Below are 15,176 nucleotides of genomic sequence, written 5' to 3'. Positions count from 1 at the left end.
AAATAGGAGATAATAGTCTCATGGGACCTTTTGTATCTGGGATAATGTTGAACCCAGATTGTTAGATCTCAGCTTCCTGAGTAGGCAAGATGACAGACCTCAGCTACAGATGCCAAGGGTCGTTGGCTCCACGTGATAGGACACTAGCCATGAAACCAACAGGGAAGGGTCAGTGCCTAGGCCCTGAGTTCAACATTTACAACCGGAAAAAATAAACCAAGACAATTGTCTGCAGGGGACAACTCATTAGAGTTCAGAACATCCAAAATTTTGGCCCTGACATGGGACATATTTGAGCCTCAACTTTCTCATATGCACAATCATCTTACATGTGGAGCTCTTACAAGGACCAGGTGAAAGAATGCACCCCATGAAGGACTCAGCACATAACACCTCATGAAGGACTAATCACATAGCTCTATCCCACAAGCTGTCATTAGAATTAGGGTGTTTTCATCAGTATCACCTTTTTTCTTTTTTCAGAAACACATCACAAACTGCACAAAGTTCACATCTAATGGTTTAATGGGGTGAGGTTTTTTAGGAGGAAGTTAGCCATGAAGATTGCACTAGAAGGTTGGGGCTACTGCCCAAAGATTTTAGCTCAAGGCCAGAGCTCTTACACTTTGAGCAACAGCTTAGAGTTTCACAGACTTCCTGCCAGGGCTGGGTTTTAAAACCACAGTGCGATGGACCAGCTCGGCCGGAGCACTGGGACCGACGGGACAGGATCTCGGGATAGGTGGGCAAAGGAGTCGGCGAAGTGACAAACAGACATAGACTCAAAAGAGTTGCATCTGAGTGTATCTTTATTGAGGAGAATTAACATTTTTATACAGTGTGTGATTGTGACATAGATTCTTTGTTTATTTAAGCACGTAATCAATTTTTTAAAGGCAAAGCATTGATGAATTACATGAAAATTAATGACTATCCCATCAACTGTTTAAGCTAAGTGGTGCGAAACAAGCCTAGCATATTGTTTAATAGAATACGTCATCTATTCAGGCTTTTTTATGTTTAATAATTAACAAACCTAAGACAGGGCTGTACTTACATTATACTCTTTTTAATTTTATCCAACTAATTTCATCTTTATAAGCTCCTGTATAAGGAAATGGTTCTTGGTTGGTTGAGGAAATATGTCACTAACTTTATATTTTGTGTGAAAACACCATCTATTCCCTATAACATAAGTTGGACTAAACTTAATCATAACTGTTGGGAGAATCTTTCTTTTTCTTTTATAATCAGAGGACCTTTCTTTTTAGAACTCTCTAAACTACTGGGATAACTCTTTCTAACTTAGTTTAGTTCATTGATTTTGTCTGTTAGACATATCTAGAAATTTTAAGTCTTTATATTTACTATTTGTGAGCTGCAAAACCGCTTGTGAAGTTGTAGGAGTATCTGGAGGCAACGTCACATCAGATGATAGATTGATTGGGGGATTGCCCACATTTAATCTTTGGCCTTAGTCTTTATTACTTAGAGAAGCCATCTCTATTGGACTGGAAAAATACAACATGCTCTGTTCACGGATCAATAGAAAAATAGTCAAAACGAGAATAAAGGCAACGAATGTACAGCCAAGAAGAATATAGTAAGAATAAAGGTAGAGGCTATAAAGGTGCAGCCAAGTGTATGGGAAGCCTTGAGCCAACACCCCCTTCCTGGGGCATGCTTCCTTGAAGCTCTTTGTCCAACACAATCTCTCAGGCAGACTCCGCAGAAGGTGGCGTGGCACCCACTGGTTACAGAAAGATGTCCACTCAGCTGGAAATACCAGGAACCACTGGAAGTGAAGAAACTTAAGTGTTTGACCTTGTTTCTCTGGCCAGAGACTATTCATTGAACTTGCAGTCCCTTATTCTGTTGTCGAGGTCAAATCAGAAGCCATCTATCCACCACAGGCAGCTTTATGGAAGTGCTCCACCAACCTGCCCTGGCTTCTCTTTGCTGAACCCAGCTAAGGACTCCTTGCAGACACATCTTCATGGCTGCTTTGCCTGCTGTGATCTCTGCTCCTTTCCAAACGCTTGCTTCGGCAGCTTCCTCTCCATTGTGCCTCTCGGACTGGGTTCCCATGGTGGTTGGATACTGAGCTGCTTGTTAGAGGAGGAAACAAGAGTTGTTGTATACAATGGCAGGCCTGAATTGGCCTGGAGGCAGGACAGACGCTCTCCCAGGTGGGACTTGTCAGGGCACAGGGCAGGCATCCTGCCACTGGGCCCTGGGTCACTGTGGTGAGCAGCAGTCACACTGGAATGTCTCTTTCTCAGAGAACAACGGGTTAAGTCTGACCAGATTGTCTTTTTTAGGGAATCCACTTCTCCACCAACTCCTGGGGGATGCCTGGGGCTTGAGTCTATGTCAGGCTCCACTCCTGTCCAGAACCTTTCATTCCAAAAGTTTCAACCAAGTATATGTGGCGTGGCACACCAGTGTTAGATCTCAGCCCCGGAGTATCTTGGATGATAAGTATGAGTGAGCCAGCAGCATCTGGTTCCGTGGAGCTGGGTTGCAGCAGTTTACCTCTGGCTAAATCAGGTTAGATGGCAACTGTCAGCAATAGATTCCAAGCTTGCTCTGTGATGAGATATTTGCAGTCCTATCCTTATATAGTTGAGGTCAGAACATTCTTTTTTTTTTTTTAATTTAATTTTATTTTATTTGTGAACATACTGTACAGAGGAGTTACAATTACATGGGCAGGATAATGCATACATTGCTTACCAAGCATTGCAGCCTCCTCCTTTGTTTACCCTTCACATCCCTTCCCAGCCTCCCCCCTCCCTGCCAATCCCAATCCTTCTCCTTCCCCCCTCTTCCCCGCCCCCCCGCACCGACGTTGTAAAGCTTGTTTTGGACATGACAACTTGTACTTCTCATTGTTGCAACAGGTCTACCTGTATCCTTAAACAACTGGTTTTTTCCCATCTCCTCCACAAGTTATACTGACATCAAATATAGTGAAAGCAAGGGTTATACTGTGGGGGAGGGACATACAAAGCAACAAAGAGATAATCTTATAAATGCGTTAGAAACATGCATGAAAGAAAAAAAAACATTAAAATACAAATCTAAGGGTTCATTTTCCTGACATCACATTATCTGACCTTTTCCGCTTGACTCCTACATATACTAGATATTACAAATAAGGGAAACCATGGGCCCTATGTTTCTTTGGGCCTGGCTTACTTCACTTAATATAATTTTTTCCAAGTTTTTCCATTTCCTAACAAATGGTGCAATGTCATTCTTTCTGATGGGGGCATTTTTTTCTTTTTTGGTGCCAGTCTTGGGTCTTGAGTAAGGGTCTAGACACAGTCCCGAAGCTTTTATGCTCAAAGCTAGTGCTCAACTGCTTGAGCAACAGCACAACTTCCGGATTTTTCTGTGCATGTGGTAACCAGGAATCGAACCCAGGGCTTTGTACGTACTAGGGGAACAGTCTACTACAGAGCCCCAGGAGTAACAAGTGTATAAACAGATAAATGTGTAGATTCGTAGATAGATAGGTAGATAGGTAGATAGATAGATGTATATGTATAAACTAAGAGAAATTCTATCTTATGAAATTGCATATTCGTTAGTACTACTAATTATTGGCAACTAAATTATTCCTTCCTTGTTTAAGTATCATGATTGAATACATAATAAAGTATTAATTGAAAATCAGTCAATGTAATATAATTGTGTATAATATGAAAATCATGCACTACTAATTTTTTACTTTTATAACAATCCATTTGTATGGATGTATCATCAGAATGTATTTCTTAGAACCTCCCACCATTCATTAGTGACAGTTCCGGGATTAGAACTCCAGGCCCAAGTTGCCGGTTTTGGCTATGGCTTCCCTAATAGCCTGCCAAACATCAGCAATGCAAGGTGCACTTTCTGGGCCTTGTCATTTAGACCCAGGATGGTCACAATACCAAAGGAAAAAAAAAGTAAAATCCCTTTCTTGAACTTCTCAGTTTTATGCTTCTCCTTGTTTTTGTTTTTTATTTTTGCCAGCCCTGAGATTTGAACTCGGGTCCTAGGATCCCAGGGTTGGTTGTGGCAGAGGTGCCAAGACCTAAGTTAAAGCCCTGTGCTGGGCCAAAAAAGAAATAAATAATAATAATATGGCCCTGGCTTGGAATATGCACCATTTTTCTGGCAAGCCCTGGATTTAAACTCAGGGCCTGGGTAACTCTGTGACATTGTGGGTGAAGGAGAAGCTCACCATCCTTGAAGACAAGAAATTCAGACCAGTTCCCAGGGCATGGACTCAAGCCCCAGCACTTGGAAAAAATAATATTCATATATTGTATCTATTTACATACATGGGTTTACTGCATATGACCTTTATTACCCTTATTTATGTGGTATTATTACACATATAACACTTCATTTATTACATCATATCACCTAGATTATATTTGCATACGGATTATACATCATATTGAGACTCAGGACTTTCTCAGAGAAGGAAAAAAAATGTGTCAAAATTGGCTTCTTACTCCATGAATAAATTTTTGGCCATGCTGGGATTTCAACCCCCTGCCTGCAATGCCCAATCCATACATGGGGTCACAGTCTGAACACACCAGCCTCCAGCAAACTGAGATGCCAGGAAATTCTGAGGACCTTTGATCAAACCACAGTAGTGACCAATATATACATTGATAGATATGTATATGTGTATGTGTATATACATATATATATGTACACACACACACACACACACACATATATATATTCCTTCCCATATTTATATATATATATATATATGAGAAGGAATGTGAGGATATTAATTTATATATATATGTATATTATTACCAATTATTTGTTATTATATTATGGCACCATTTAATGAAGTATCATGGTTGAATACATATAAAAGCATTAATTAAAAATTAGTTAATATTCTTCCATTAGAGGAATCATACCATGGTGCTAAAATGGAAGATATAAATCCAATAATATTTGTGTGGCATTGTAAAATAGAATCATGAATTAACTGCAAATTTAATTATTATTTTATAGCATTCCATTAGCATTCACATGAGTAGGAATGAATTTGTCAGGATCTCCCTCCATTTTTAGGTAGCAGTCCTAGCATTCGAACTCCAAGCTTGGGTAGCTTACTTTGAATGCAAACAATTAGAATGACACCATGAATATTTTAGATTGTCACTATTTAAAAAATAACAACAAGAAGAAAAGAAAGCCAGGTGTCATCAGCTCCTGCCTATAATCCTAGCTCCTCAGGAGGCTGAGAATGTAGAGAATGCCAATTTGAATTCAACCATGGCAAGAAAGTCGGTGACACTCTTATTTCTAACAGATCACAGGAAAAAAAAAATGAGTGGGATTGTGTTTCAAGTTGCAGAGTGTTACCCTTGAGCAAAAGGAGCTCAGGGACAGAGCATAGGCTCACAGTTCAACCCCAGACTTGCCTCCCCAGCCCCCCAACCCCGAATAAAAAAGGCAGCAGTAACTTCATGTCTCTGTGTATGAAAGGATGTTGTATGGATGATGGGCATTCAGCAGGTTGCCCATGCTCAGCCCACCCAACTTGGGCAAGCTGGGACAAGCCCTCAGAGTTCCTAGGCTGTAGGAGTGGTGGAAGGTTCTGGATCCATATTCTCTATCCCTAGACCTCTAGGGCCTGGTGGCTCTCACTCATTCATCATTCCTCATTGCCGAGTCAAAGACTGGTTCCAAATCTCGGCAAAGATATGAAATAGTCAGCAATTTCTATGCCTGAAGGGGTAAGCCAATAAATCTCACCCTCATAACTCCTGTTAAAATTCAGCCTTGGGCTGCAAATGTGGCTTAGTGGTAGAGTGCTTATCTAGCATGCACGAAGCCCTGAGTTCGATTCCTCAGTAATACAGAAACAGAAAACGACAAAAGTGGCATCATGGCTAGCCCTCAGGAAAAAAATCTAAGGAACATGCCCAGACCCTAAGTTCAAGCCCCAAGACTGGCAAAAAAAAAGTGAGCCTGGTGAGACATATTCTTCTGGGACTCAAGAGGGCTGAGGTTATAGGTAAGAGATAGAGGGCAGCTACTTGTGGCTCACCCCTATAATCTCAGCTACTCAGGAGCCTGAGATCTGAGGATCATAATTACAAGTAGGAAATTCTATATGAGAAACTTTTCTCCAATTAAACACCCAGAAGTAGAGCTGTGTTTCAAGTAGTGGACTGTTAGCCTTGAGCAGAAAAGCTCAGGGATAGTGTCCATGCCATGAATTCAAACCCTAGGACTGGAAAACCCCCACACACACATTCACACACACACACACACACACACACACACACACACACACACACACACACACACACACACACACCAAGATAGAGCATTTGCCAGTAAGCCTGCAAAAGTTCCACCTCTAGAGAGAGTAAGGAAGGAAAGACTTGCTCCAGGAGGTGATATAATCAGTGCCAAAATTCCACAGGATTTATAAGGTGTGGAACAGGACAGAGCCTCAGGCAGAAGGTACAGAATAGGCAAAAGTCCTGAGGTGTGGTATAGAGCAGGTGGTGTGGGTGGAATGAAGGTTCTGTGGCTTCAGAAAAGTCTGGCAGAGCATTCAAGGCTGGGTCAAGGTTTGTACTTGAGTCACAGGTTTGGAAGAGGGTGGAGTCCCAGAATGGGGCCCAGGGGGAAGATTAGCTTGGCTTTTCTCCATGGACCCCAGCCATTTCCTGTGGCTGGAAGTCTATTTTTCACGGCTCCTGACCCTTGGGCCTCCTTTGCATTGAGGAGTCAGGACAAATGCTGGGAAGAACACTTGCTTAAGAAAAGCTTCTGGGCTGGGAAGGTGGCTCAGTAGTAGAGCACTTGCCTTGCATCCATGAGGCTCTGGGTTCGATTCTTCAGCACCACAAAAGAAAAAAGAAAAAAAGCCAGAAGTGTCGATGTGGCTCAAGTGTTAGAGTGCTAGCCTTGAGATGAAGAGCTGAGGGACAGTGCCCAGGCCCATAGTTCAGGCCCCAGGACCAGAGATCCCCTCCAAAAAAAAAAAAAAAAGAAAGAAAAGAAAAGTTTCTACCCCAATGACACCATTAGCTCCCTCCCTTTAGCTACTCAGGAGACTGGGATCAGAGATCATGGACCAATGCCAGCTCAGGAAAGGTATGTTAGTGAGACTTTTCTTGCCAGTGAACTACCAAAAGCCAGAAATGGCACTGTTGCTCAAGTGGTAGAGTGCCAAACTTGAGGGAAAAACTTAAGTGACTGGAACTAGACCCTGAGTTCAAGGCCAGTAATGACATAGCAAAAAAAAGAAAAAGAAAAGAAAAGCTGTCAGGAGCTCCTAGTTCACTGTGGTGAATGGCCAGATCAGCTGGGCGCCAGTGACTCACGTCTGTCCCCCTAGCTCCACAGGAGGCCGAAATCTGAGAACCTTGGTTGAAAGCCAGCCCTGTCTGTGAGACTCTGATCTCCAAGGAAGCACCAGCAAACTGAAAGAGGCACTGTGGCTCAAGTGATAAGCTGAAGAGCTGAGGGGATAGCACCCAGGCTCAGAGTTCCAGTCCCATGACCAACTCCCCTGGCCTGCTTGGAACTCACTCTTGGCTCTAGCCAGAGTATTTTCCAGTGGGCCCCTGAGTTTCTCCCAATGTCTAGGTGTCCTACAAGTCTTGAGAGCAGCCCATTTGGAAGCCTTTGCTACAGAGCAGGCCACATTATCAGAGAAGTTTCCAGCCTTGGGGAACCGAGGTCATTGGCTGGGTCATCAGAATGGCATCTGTCATGGGTGCAGTGTGGATCTGAGCAGTAAATCCACTTCTCAGACCACGGGTTTGGGGCAAGGAGGGCCAGAAGTTGCAACTGGCATGGCAGGGAACAGCCGCTCAAACGGGTATCCCAAGAGTGCGACTCTGTCAGGCACACTTCCACTGGGTGTTGAGTTGGGCTCATGAAAGTCTTGTGGGCTCACAAATCCACAGCCAGCTAGCTGGCTGCTGCTCGTAGCAGTCCTATCTCAGGAGTCCCAGGGCTCGGATCCCTGCTTTCCTCACCAGTGCTCAGGGGCAGATGAAGGTCTGCAAATGGGGGGCAACTACAAAGTTGCATCCACAGTGTCCTTTCCCTTGGTCCTGTGGCCCCATGGATGGTGGAGCTCAGGAGCTCTTGGCTCCCACTCATCATCCTGGCTATTCGGGAGTCTGAGGTCTGATGGTCGTGACTCAGAGCCAGCCCGGGCGGGAAAGTCCGTGAGATTCTTATCTCCCATATACCACCTGTCCCGCCCCCAACCCACACACAAAAAAGCCAGATGTGGTGCTGTGGCTCAAGTGGTAGAGCCTCAGCCTTGAACAAAAGAAGCTCAGGGATAACACCTGAATCCAAGCCCTAGGACTCACACAATCATAATAAATGAACAGTGTACACATTTTATCTGACTACCAAGAAAGATGAATTCAGTCTTTGATCTGGCTGGTATTTTTAGCCAAAGTTAAGGGGCTTCTCTTGATGTTCCCCTACACCTCTCCTTCTCTCCTTTATCTGTCCAGCCTTCGGTTGTAGGACAGAATTCGGATCATACCCCTGGATGTGACCTTAAGTACCCTCCCCCATCCACCTTCCTTGGGGTCAGGATACTGGATGCACTTCCTGCTGGGAGGATGAGGCACTGCAGAGAGGAGGGTAGGTATCCCCGACACTTACACACACACACACACACACACACACACACACACACACACACACACACACACACACACACACACATACCCTAAGGCCAACTCAAACTAGCCTTTTCCAAAGACACTTTAGTGACACAGCTCCTGATCCACAGCCCACATCCAGAATGAGAAGGCCACCTTGGGTTCCAGCCACATGGGGATGATGGGCCATCTCTTCCAGCACCCATTCAAACAGTTCCAGTTCCAGAGAGAGAGAAAGAGGAGGAGAGAGAGAGAGAGAGAGAGAGAGAGAGAGAGAGAGAGAGAGAGAGAGAGAGAGAGAGAGAGAGAGAGAGAGAGAGAGAGAATGAGACAGACAGACAGACAGACAGACAGACAGACAGAGAGGCAGAGACAGCGAGAGACAGAGACAGAGAGGGAGAGGGAGAGGGAGAGGGAGAGAGAGAGAGGGCCAGAATTACACTTAAGCCAGTTGCTGGTGACTCAGGCCTATAATCCTAACTACACAGGAGGCTGAGATGTGAAGATCATGGTTCATGGGTGGCCAGGGCAGAAACATCTGTGAGACTCTTATCCTCAAAGAACCTCAAGAAAAATGGAAAAGTCATTGTGTCTCATGAGGTAGAGAGCTAGCCTTGACCTGAGGAGCTTGGGGACAGCATCCAGGCCCAGAATTCAAACCCCACGAATGACAAGAAGTGGACTTGTCACCACAAGAAGTGGACTGAATAACACCCACTGTCCTAAGGAGAAAGGCAGAGAAGTCAGGCTGAGCTTCCTGTCAGCTGGGGGTTATGAGTAGTTCACCCAGCTTCTCCTTCCTCATGGGTATAGAGTAATGATTAAAGAGCCATATTTTGTTTCATAATCCCACACGTGTTGCATGATTAATAACAGGCCCCATCTGAGCCCTTTCCGAGTAACTTCCTGTCATATGCTCACAGAATTGCTGACAACCGTATCTGACAGCCGCGCCATTTGTGGCTGGCCCTGCTCAGGAGATCCCTCTGTATAAGTTCCTTATTTTTCTCACAACTCTCCCGTGAGGAGACTGAGGTCCGATGGTTGACGTCCAACCCAGAGCTTCACCTGGGTTCAAGAATCAGCTGCCGAGGACTAAGAGTTTGGGACAATCCATCGAAACCAATGACTGAGCATGGCACTAATGCTTACCATCCCAACCTGCCCCCCCCCCCAACACACATCCACAGTCCTTTGCAGGAAAAGATATTGTACTTTCTTTTTGTTGGTTGTGACGCTTGAACTTTGGGCCTGGGTGCTGTTCTGGAGCTCCTCAGCTCAAGGCCAGCACTCTACTACTTGAGCCACAACACAACTTCTGGTTTTCTGGTGCTTTGTTGGAGAGAAGAGTCTGAGGGTCTTTCCTGCCCAAGCTTGCTTTGAACTGTAATCTTCAGATCTCAGCTCCTGAGTCCTTAGAATGACAGCCATTAGCCACTGGCACCCGGCCAAAGATGCTTTTCCATTCCTGTCATCCTATCCCCTCAGGAGGCTGAGATCTGTTGCCTGCAGTTGGATTCCACCCTTGGCAGCAAAGTCCATGAGCACTCTTATCTCCATTTAAATACCCAAAAACCTTGCAAGTGGAGCTGTGGCTCAAATGGCAGAGGGCTAGCTTTGAGCATAAAACAACAGATGACACCCAGGCCCTAGTTTTAAGCTTTTTCTAGCACAGACCCACCCAAGAAAGGGAAGCAGGTGTGCACATAGGAGCTCAAAGCTCACAAATAATACTCAAGACTCACAGAATAGATTCCATCCTGCTCTGATTGTCTGGATTCTATGTCCTAGATCACAGTAGTCTTAGATGGGACTGACCAGGCACCAAGTCAGGATGGTCAAGTACAATCTCATACTGAGGATCCCGTGACTTCATCAAGGACTCAAGATTGTCCCGACCGCCTCGACCAGAAAGGAAGACGCAACACCGAGCTCTTCTCTCTGCAGTTTATTCAGGACCTTTGAGTAATCTTCTGACCCCAACCATGGGGAGAATTTCCCACAGCCTTAAGTACCCGCTGGGTAGCCAACCCTGATACGCCACTTGGGAACCACCAATAGGTTCAGGTGCGCGGAAGCAAGTCAGATTCTTTGCCTTAGCCATATAAGGAGTTGTTTACCACAGAGAGCACTCGCCATCGGGAAGTCGGAGGGCGGAAGCTGGCGCCATCTTTCAGGTGCGGCAGCAAGCAGCTCTCTACAGTTCCCCCTTTTTTATTTCGCAACAGGCAAGAGTAGAGGTCTGATCTCTGTGGAAGAAATTTGGGACATTGTACTGATCTTCACTCAGGTGTTATCCACTCGAATCATTACCAGACCAGTCCGATACCTTTTTACAGAGGTGGGACTTAGGGTATCAACCCACATGCAATCAGACATGCTCTTCTTGGGGCCCACAACCTCAGAGGACCCCAAGTGAAGTGCTCAAGCCTCGCATCCTGTGCTCAAAAAAGGCCAGTCTTATCAAGCCATACATGGGGGGACTGTCTTGCTCCAATGGCTGTAAAGGCTTGGATAATCATGGCTGCACTGGGACGCTGAGAAACTCTAATTTGGCAAATGCACCACAGACATAACAAGGAGGCTAATAACAGGAGGCCTGTCAGGGCTCCCAAACCCGCCCACTCCTTAAGATGATTCATAGCAGCGGAGATCCATGAAGATAACCCCTCCGCCAATCCGGCATCCAATCAGGTCGAGTTCACCATGACAATGGCAACCCTGAACTGTTCCATCAGGCTGTCGAACTCCCCAGTTCAATTACCTAAAAGATAACTAGACAACTGTTTAGACAACTTTGCAGCATTTTTTGAATAGGTCTTTTCCTGGGCCTGAACTCTGGGCCTGGGCACTGTCCCTCAGCTCTTCAGCTCAAGGCCAGCGCTCTACCACTTGAGCCACAGTGCCACTTCCGGCTTTTTTCATTTTGATTATGTGGTGCTGAGGAATCAAACCCAGAGCCTCAGACATGCAAGGCAAGTGCTCTACCACTGAGTCACCTTCCCAGCCCCTTACTTTCCCAGCCCCCTACTTTCCCAGCCCCTTCCGATCTTTCTTCCTGCAGCATTTCTAGGGCGGCTTGACTATTCTCCACCGCCTCACTGCAGCGCTGGTCCTCAAGACAGCCTCATCAGTTTCCATATTGGTCTCACTCCACTCTTAAGCGTTCCTTGTTCAGAGGCAAAATCTAGGTCCCTCCCTAGTTTCTCCCAAGAGGCCACCGTGAGACTTCTGGAGACAGTGAACCCCGGGGCAATGATGTCACATTCATCCAAAAATCTCTCTAAAGTTCTCGTTTCTACTTTTAACTTCTTTGAGTGCAGCAGCTCATTGAGAGCCAAAAAAATTGGGTGCGAAGAAGAAGCGCCCATGTTTTAAAAATCTTAACCTGGTAAACAACCTTTTACTTTCACTTTTGGCTACTCTATTGACTAGCCCCGGGTTTTCGCTCTCTCTTTATCTACCGAGAAGAGCAAAAATCCCCCCGCTCTTGTCGCGGATTCCCCCTTTACCTGGGAACTTACCCCCACTATTGTCTTGGATTTCCCCTTTACCTGGGAACTTACTGGTGCACCACCCTGACCACAGAGAGTTCTGAGTCCCCGTTGGGGTTATGGCTGAATCCCCGTACGGGCCACCACCTGTCCCGATCACCTCGACCAGCAAGGAAGACAAGACACCGAGCTCTTCTCTCTGCAGTTTATTCAGGACCTTTGAGTAATCTTCTGACCCCAACCCCGGGGAGAATTTCCCACAGCCTTAAGTACCCGCTGGGTAGCCAACCCTGATACGCCTCTTGGGAACCACCAATAGGTTCAGGTGCACAGAAGCAAGCCAGATTCTTTGCCTTAGCCATATAAGGAGTTGTTTACCACAGAGAGCACTCGTCATCGGAAAGGCGGAGGGCGGAAGCCAGCGCCATCTTTCAGGTATGGCTGCACACAACTCTCTACACAAGATCTCACTGTCCTGCATCGACACTGGGCAGGCAAGTGAGGTCTAGTTATCCAACCACAAGTTATGGGAATGAAAGGATTTCTTGGCCAAGGGATGCAGACTGGAGGGCTCTCGGTCTCTCTCTCTAAGGAGGGAGAAAAGGGCCCATCCATCCCAGGAATGTTCCTGGGTTGTGAGTATCCTCAATCAAACAACACTGCTCAGAGTCAGTGCCTCTGTTTTTTGCACCAGCCTCTACCCAGCCCTGCCCCACTTACAATCGGCCCTCTCTGAATGCCAGATCTGCCATCTGGACTAAAGGCTGAGCCAGCAAAGTGACCCACCTCTGCCTCTGAGAATGGCAGTCACAGGGCCCTAGAGTCCCCTAGAGGAAGTCTCGGGGCAACAAGGTCTAACTCCAGCCCTCATTCTCTGGCTGTCCTGTGCCATTGGCACACTCACGTCTGTCTCTGGTCAAGGAATGAACACCGGGGGTGTCATCTTCAGATAGAGCCAGCAATAATCCCAGTCCCCAAGGATGTACCGCACAGGCATCCCGCAGTGGATGACAGCCAGCTTGTCAATAGTGAAACCAAAGTGCCAGGATTTTTAACAGCCATGTGGCTCGGTCGAAGGCTCTATCACTGATGGTCTAGGTTGTCAGGTGAGGTCATGGCTCCAATGGCCTGACACACCTGACCTGGGATGGTCCTCCCTCTTCATCTTCCTGTTTATACATTGCTCCCCTCCTCTTGACACTCCCTCAGCCTATACCTCCCTATTCCTTGGACACTTTCTTCTTATCTGACCAGAAAATAAACTCGGAGGGCCTGCGGAGACTGAAATTTGGTGACACATCCTGAGCCCTAAGGTCTACCCGAGGCTGTTTCCCTCTGCAGTCGGTGAACACACAGCTCCTGGATGTCATGAAGTTGCTGAGAGGTCAATGGCTTTGTCCTACATACTGGCTTTAGGCTCTGAAACTGTCCCCACAGTGAATGGTTGGCTCCCTTGATCCAGGGACTCCAAACCAAGGCTTGCATGTTCCGTTCTTCCTTCCTTTCCTCCTTTTCTCCCTCCATCCTTCCCTCCTCTCTTTCTCTTTCCTTTCTTTGTGTCACTTCTGGGCCTTGAATTCAGATCCGGGTGCTGTCTCTGAGCCTTTTTACTCAAGGCCAACAGTCTAGAGTTTGAGCCACTCATCCATTTCTGGCATTTTTTTTGGTTGTTTGTTGGAGATAAGAGTCTTACAGGTGGGCTGGGAAGGTGGTTCAGTGGTAGAGAGCTTGCCTTGCATGCTCAAGGCCCTGGGTTCGATTCCTCAGCACCACATAAGAAAAAAGAAAAAAGCCGGAACTGGTGCTGTGGCTCAAGTGGTAGAGCGCTAGCCTTGAGCTGAAGAGCTGAGGGACGGCACCCAGGCCCAGAGTTCAGGCCCCACGACCGGATGCCCCCCCCCAAAAAAAAAAGAGTCTTACAGGCTTTTCTGCCTGGGTATTAAGTCTCAGTCCTCCTATCTCAGCCTTCTAAGTAGCTAGGATGTCAGGTGTGAAGCACCGGCATCCAGCTCAAATCAAGATTTCTCCATGTGCTGTGGAACCGGCATTGGAACCTTTCATTGTCTATGACCGCCTGGACCTGGCACACACACTGTAACGGTTTGTTGGACAAATAAATGAGCATCTCTCTATGACAATATTACAGAAAACTCCCATCCAACTCAGGTAAGTATCCTGGGGGGTGGAAGGATTGGTGGGGGAGGTGTCAAAGCCTATGTAGTTCTACCACATTTCTCCTTCGTCCCTCGTCCTGCCCTCCTGGTGCCACCACACTTAACTGTTTTGGCTCTGAGGATGTGAGCCACGATGTACTCGCTGGATTCTGGGGCCTCTTGGATGCCTCTCTTCTCAAAGATCTTTGTCCAGCTGCTGACCCACACTTTGCCACTCATTTCCGCCCTCAGGTGTGAATGAGGTTGCCATGAGGTGAACACCTGGCTCAAGGGGCCTCCTCTTCTCCCCCTGGGGCCAGACAGGATGGTCCACCACATATGGCCCCCAAGTTTCATGTTGCAGAGAAAGGATGCTTGAGGCATCTGGGGTCTCTGGATCTCTCAGATTCCCGTGCAGGTGCTGGGAATCAACTCTGCTCACAGCTGGCAGGCTTGGGATGCGAGGTCACCGTCTCTGCTTCCCATGTTGTCCTTGAATGTGGTGGTCACACTAGAGAAAACCAGAGGAGGATCAGCAGCTGCTGGAGGAAGGCAGTCATGGTACGATATTCATGATAAGAGACGATCTGGCTTGGGAACTCTGCATGTGCTGCTTTGAACGTCATAGTTTGGCAGCTGAAATCCTCCATCTAATTTGACCTATAATCCCAGTCACTAGTAGTAATTGCCAGCTTAAAGATAAAACCCTGGAAAAGCTGGCATGTCAGTTGTCCCAATCAAACTTAAAGGGTTCCAAAGTTGAGGTGATGTGTCTGCTGTGCCAGCTCCATATGCTCTGGGCTCCTGGCCAGGACCTTCATTTCAATTGAGGCCTCAGACAGCTACTGAAG

General features: G+C 46.6%; 1 pseudogene; it reads right to left on the bottom strand.

The window, feature by feature from the left end:
* LOC138818438 (MTRF1L release factor glutamine methyltransferase-like) overlaps positions 1 to 14,682 on the bottom strand; it is a 411,837-nt pseudogene extending 397,155 nt beyond the window's left edge.
* Between the last annotated feature and the right edge of the window lie 494 nt (positions 14,683 to 15,176).

Source organism: Dipodomys merriami, unplaced genomic scaffold (assembly GCF_024711535.1).
Source record: "Dipodomys merriami isolate MVZ:Mamm:240054 unplaced genomic scaffold, mDipMer1.0.p SCAF_76, whole genome shotgun sequence".
Lineage (NCBI taxonomy): Eukaryota > Metazoa > Chordata > Mammalia > Rodentia > Heteromyidae > Dipodomys > Dipodomys merriami.
The sequence above is the reverse complement of the archived record's forward strand: the minus strand, read 5'-3'. Positions and strand labels throughout refer to the sequence as shown.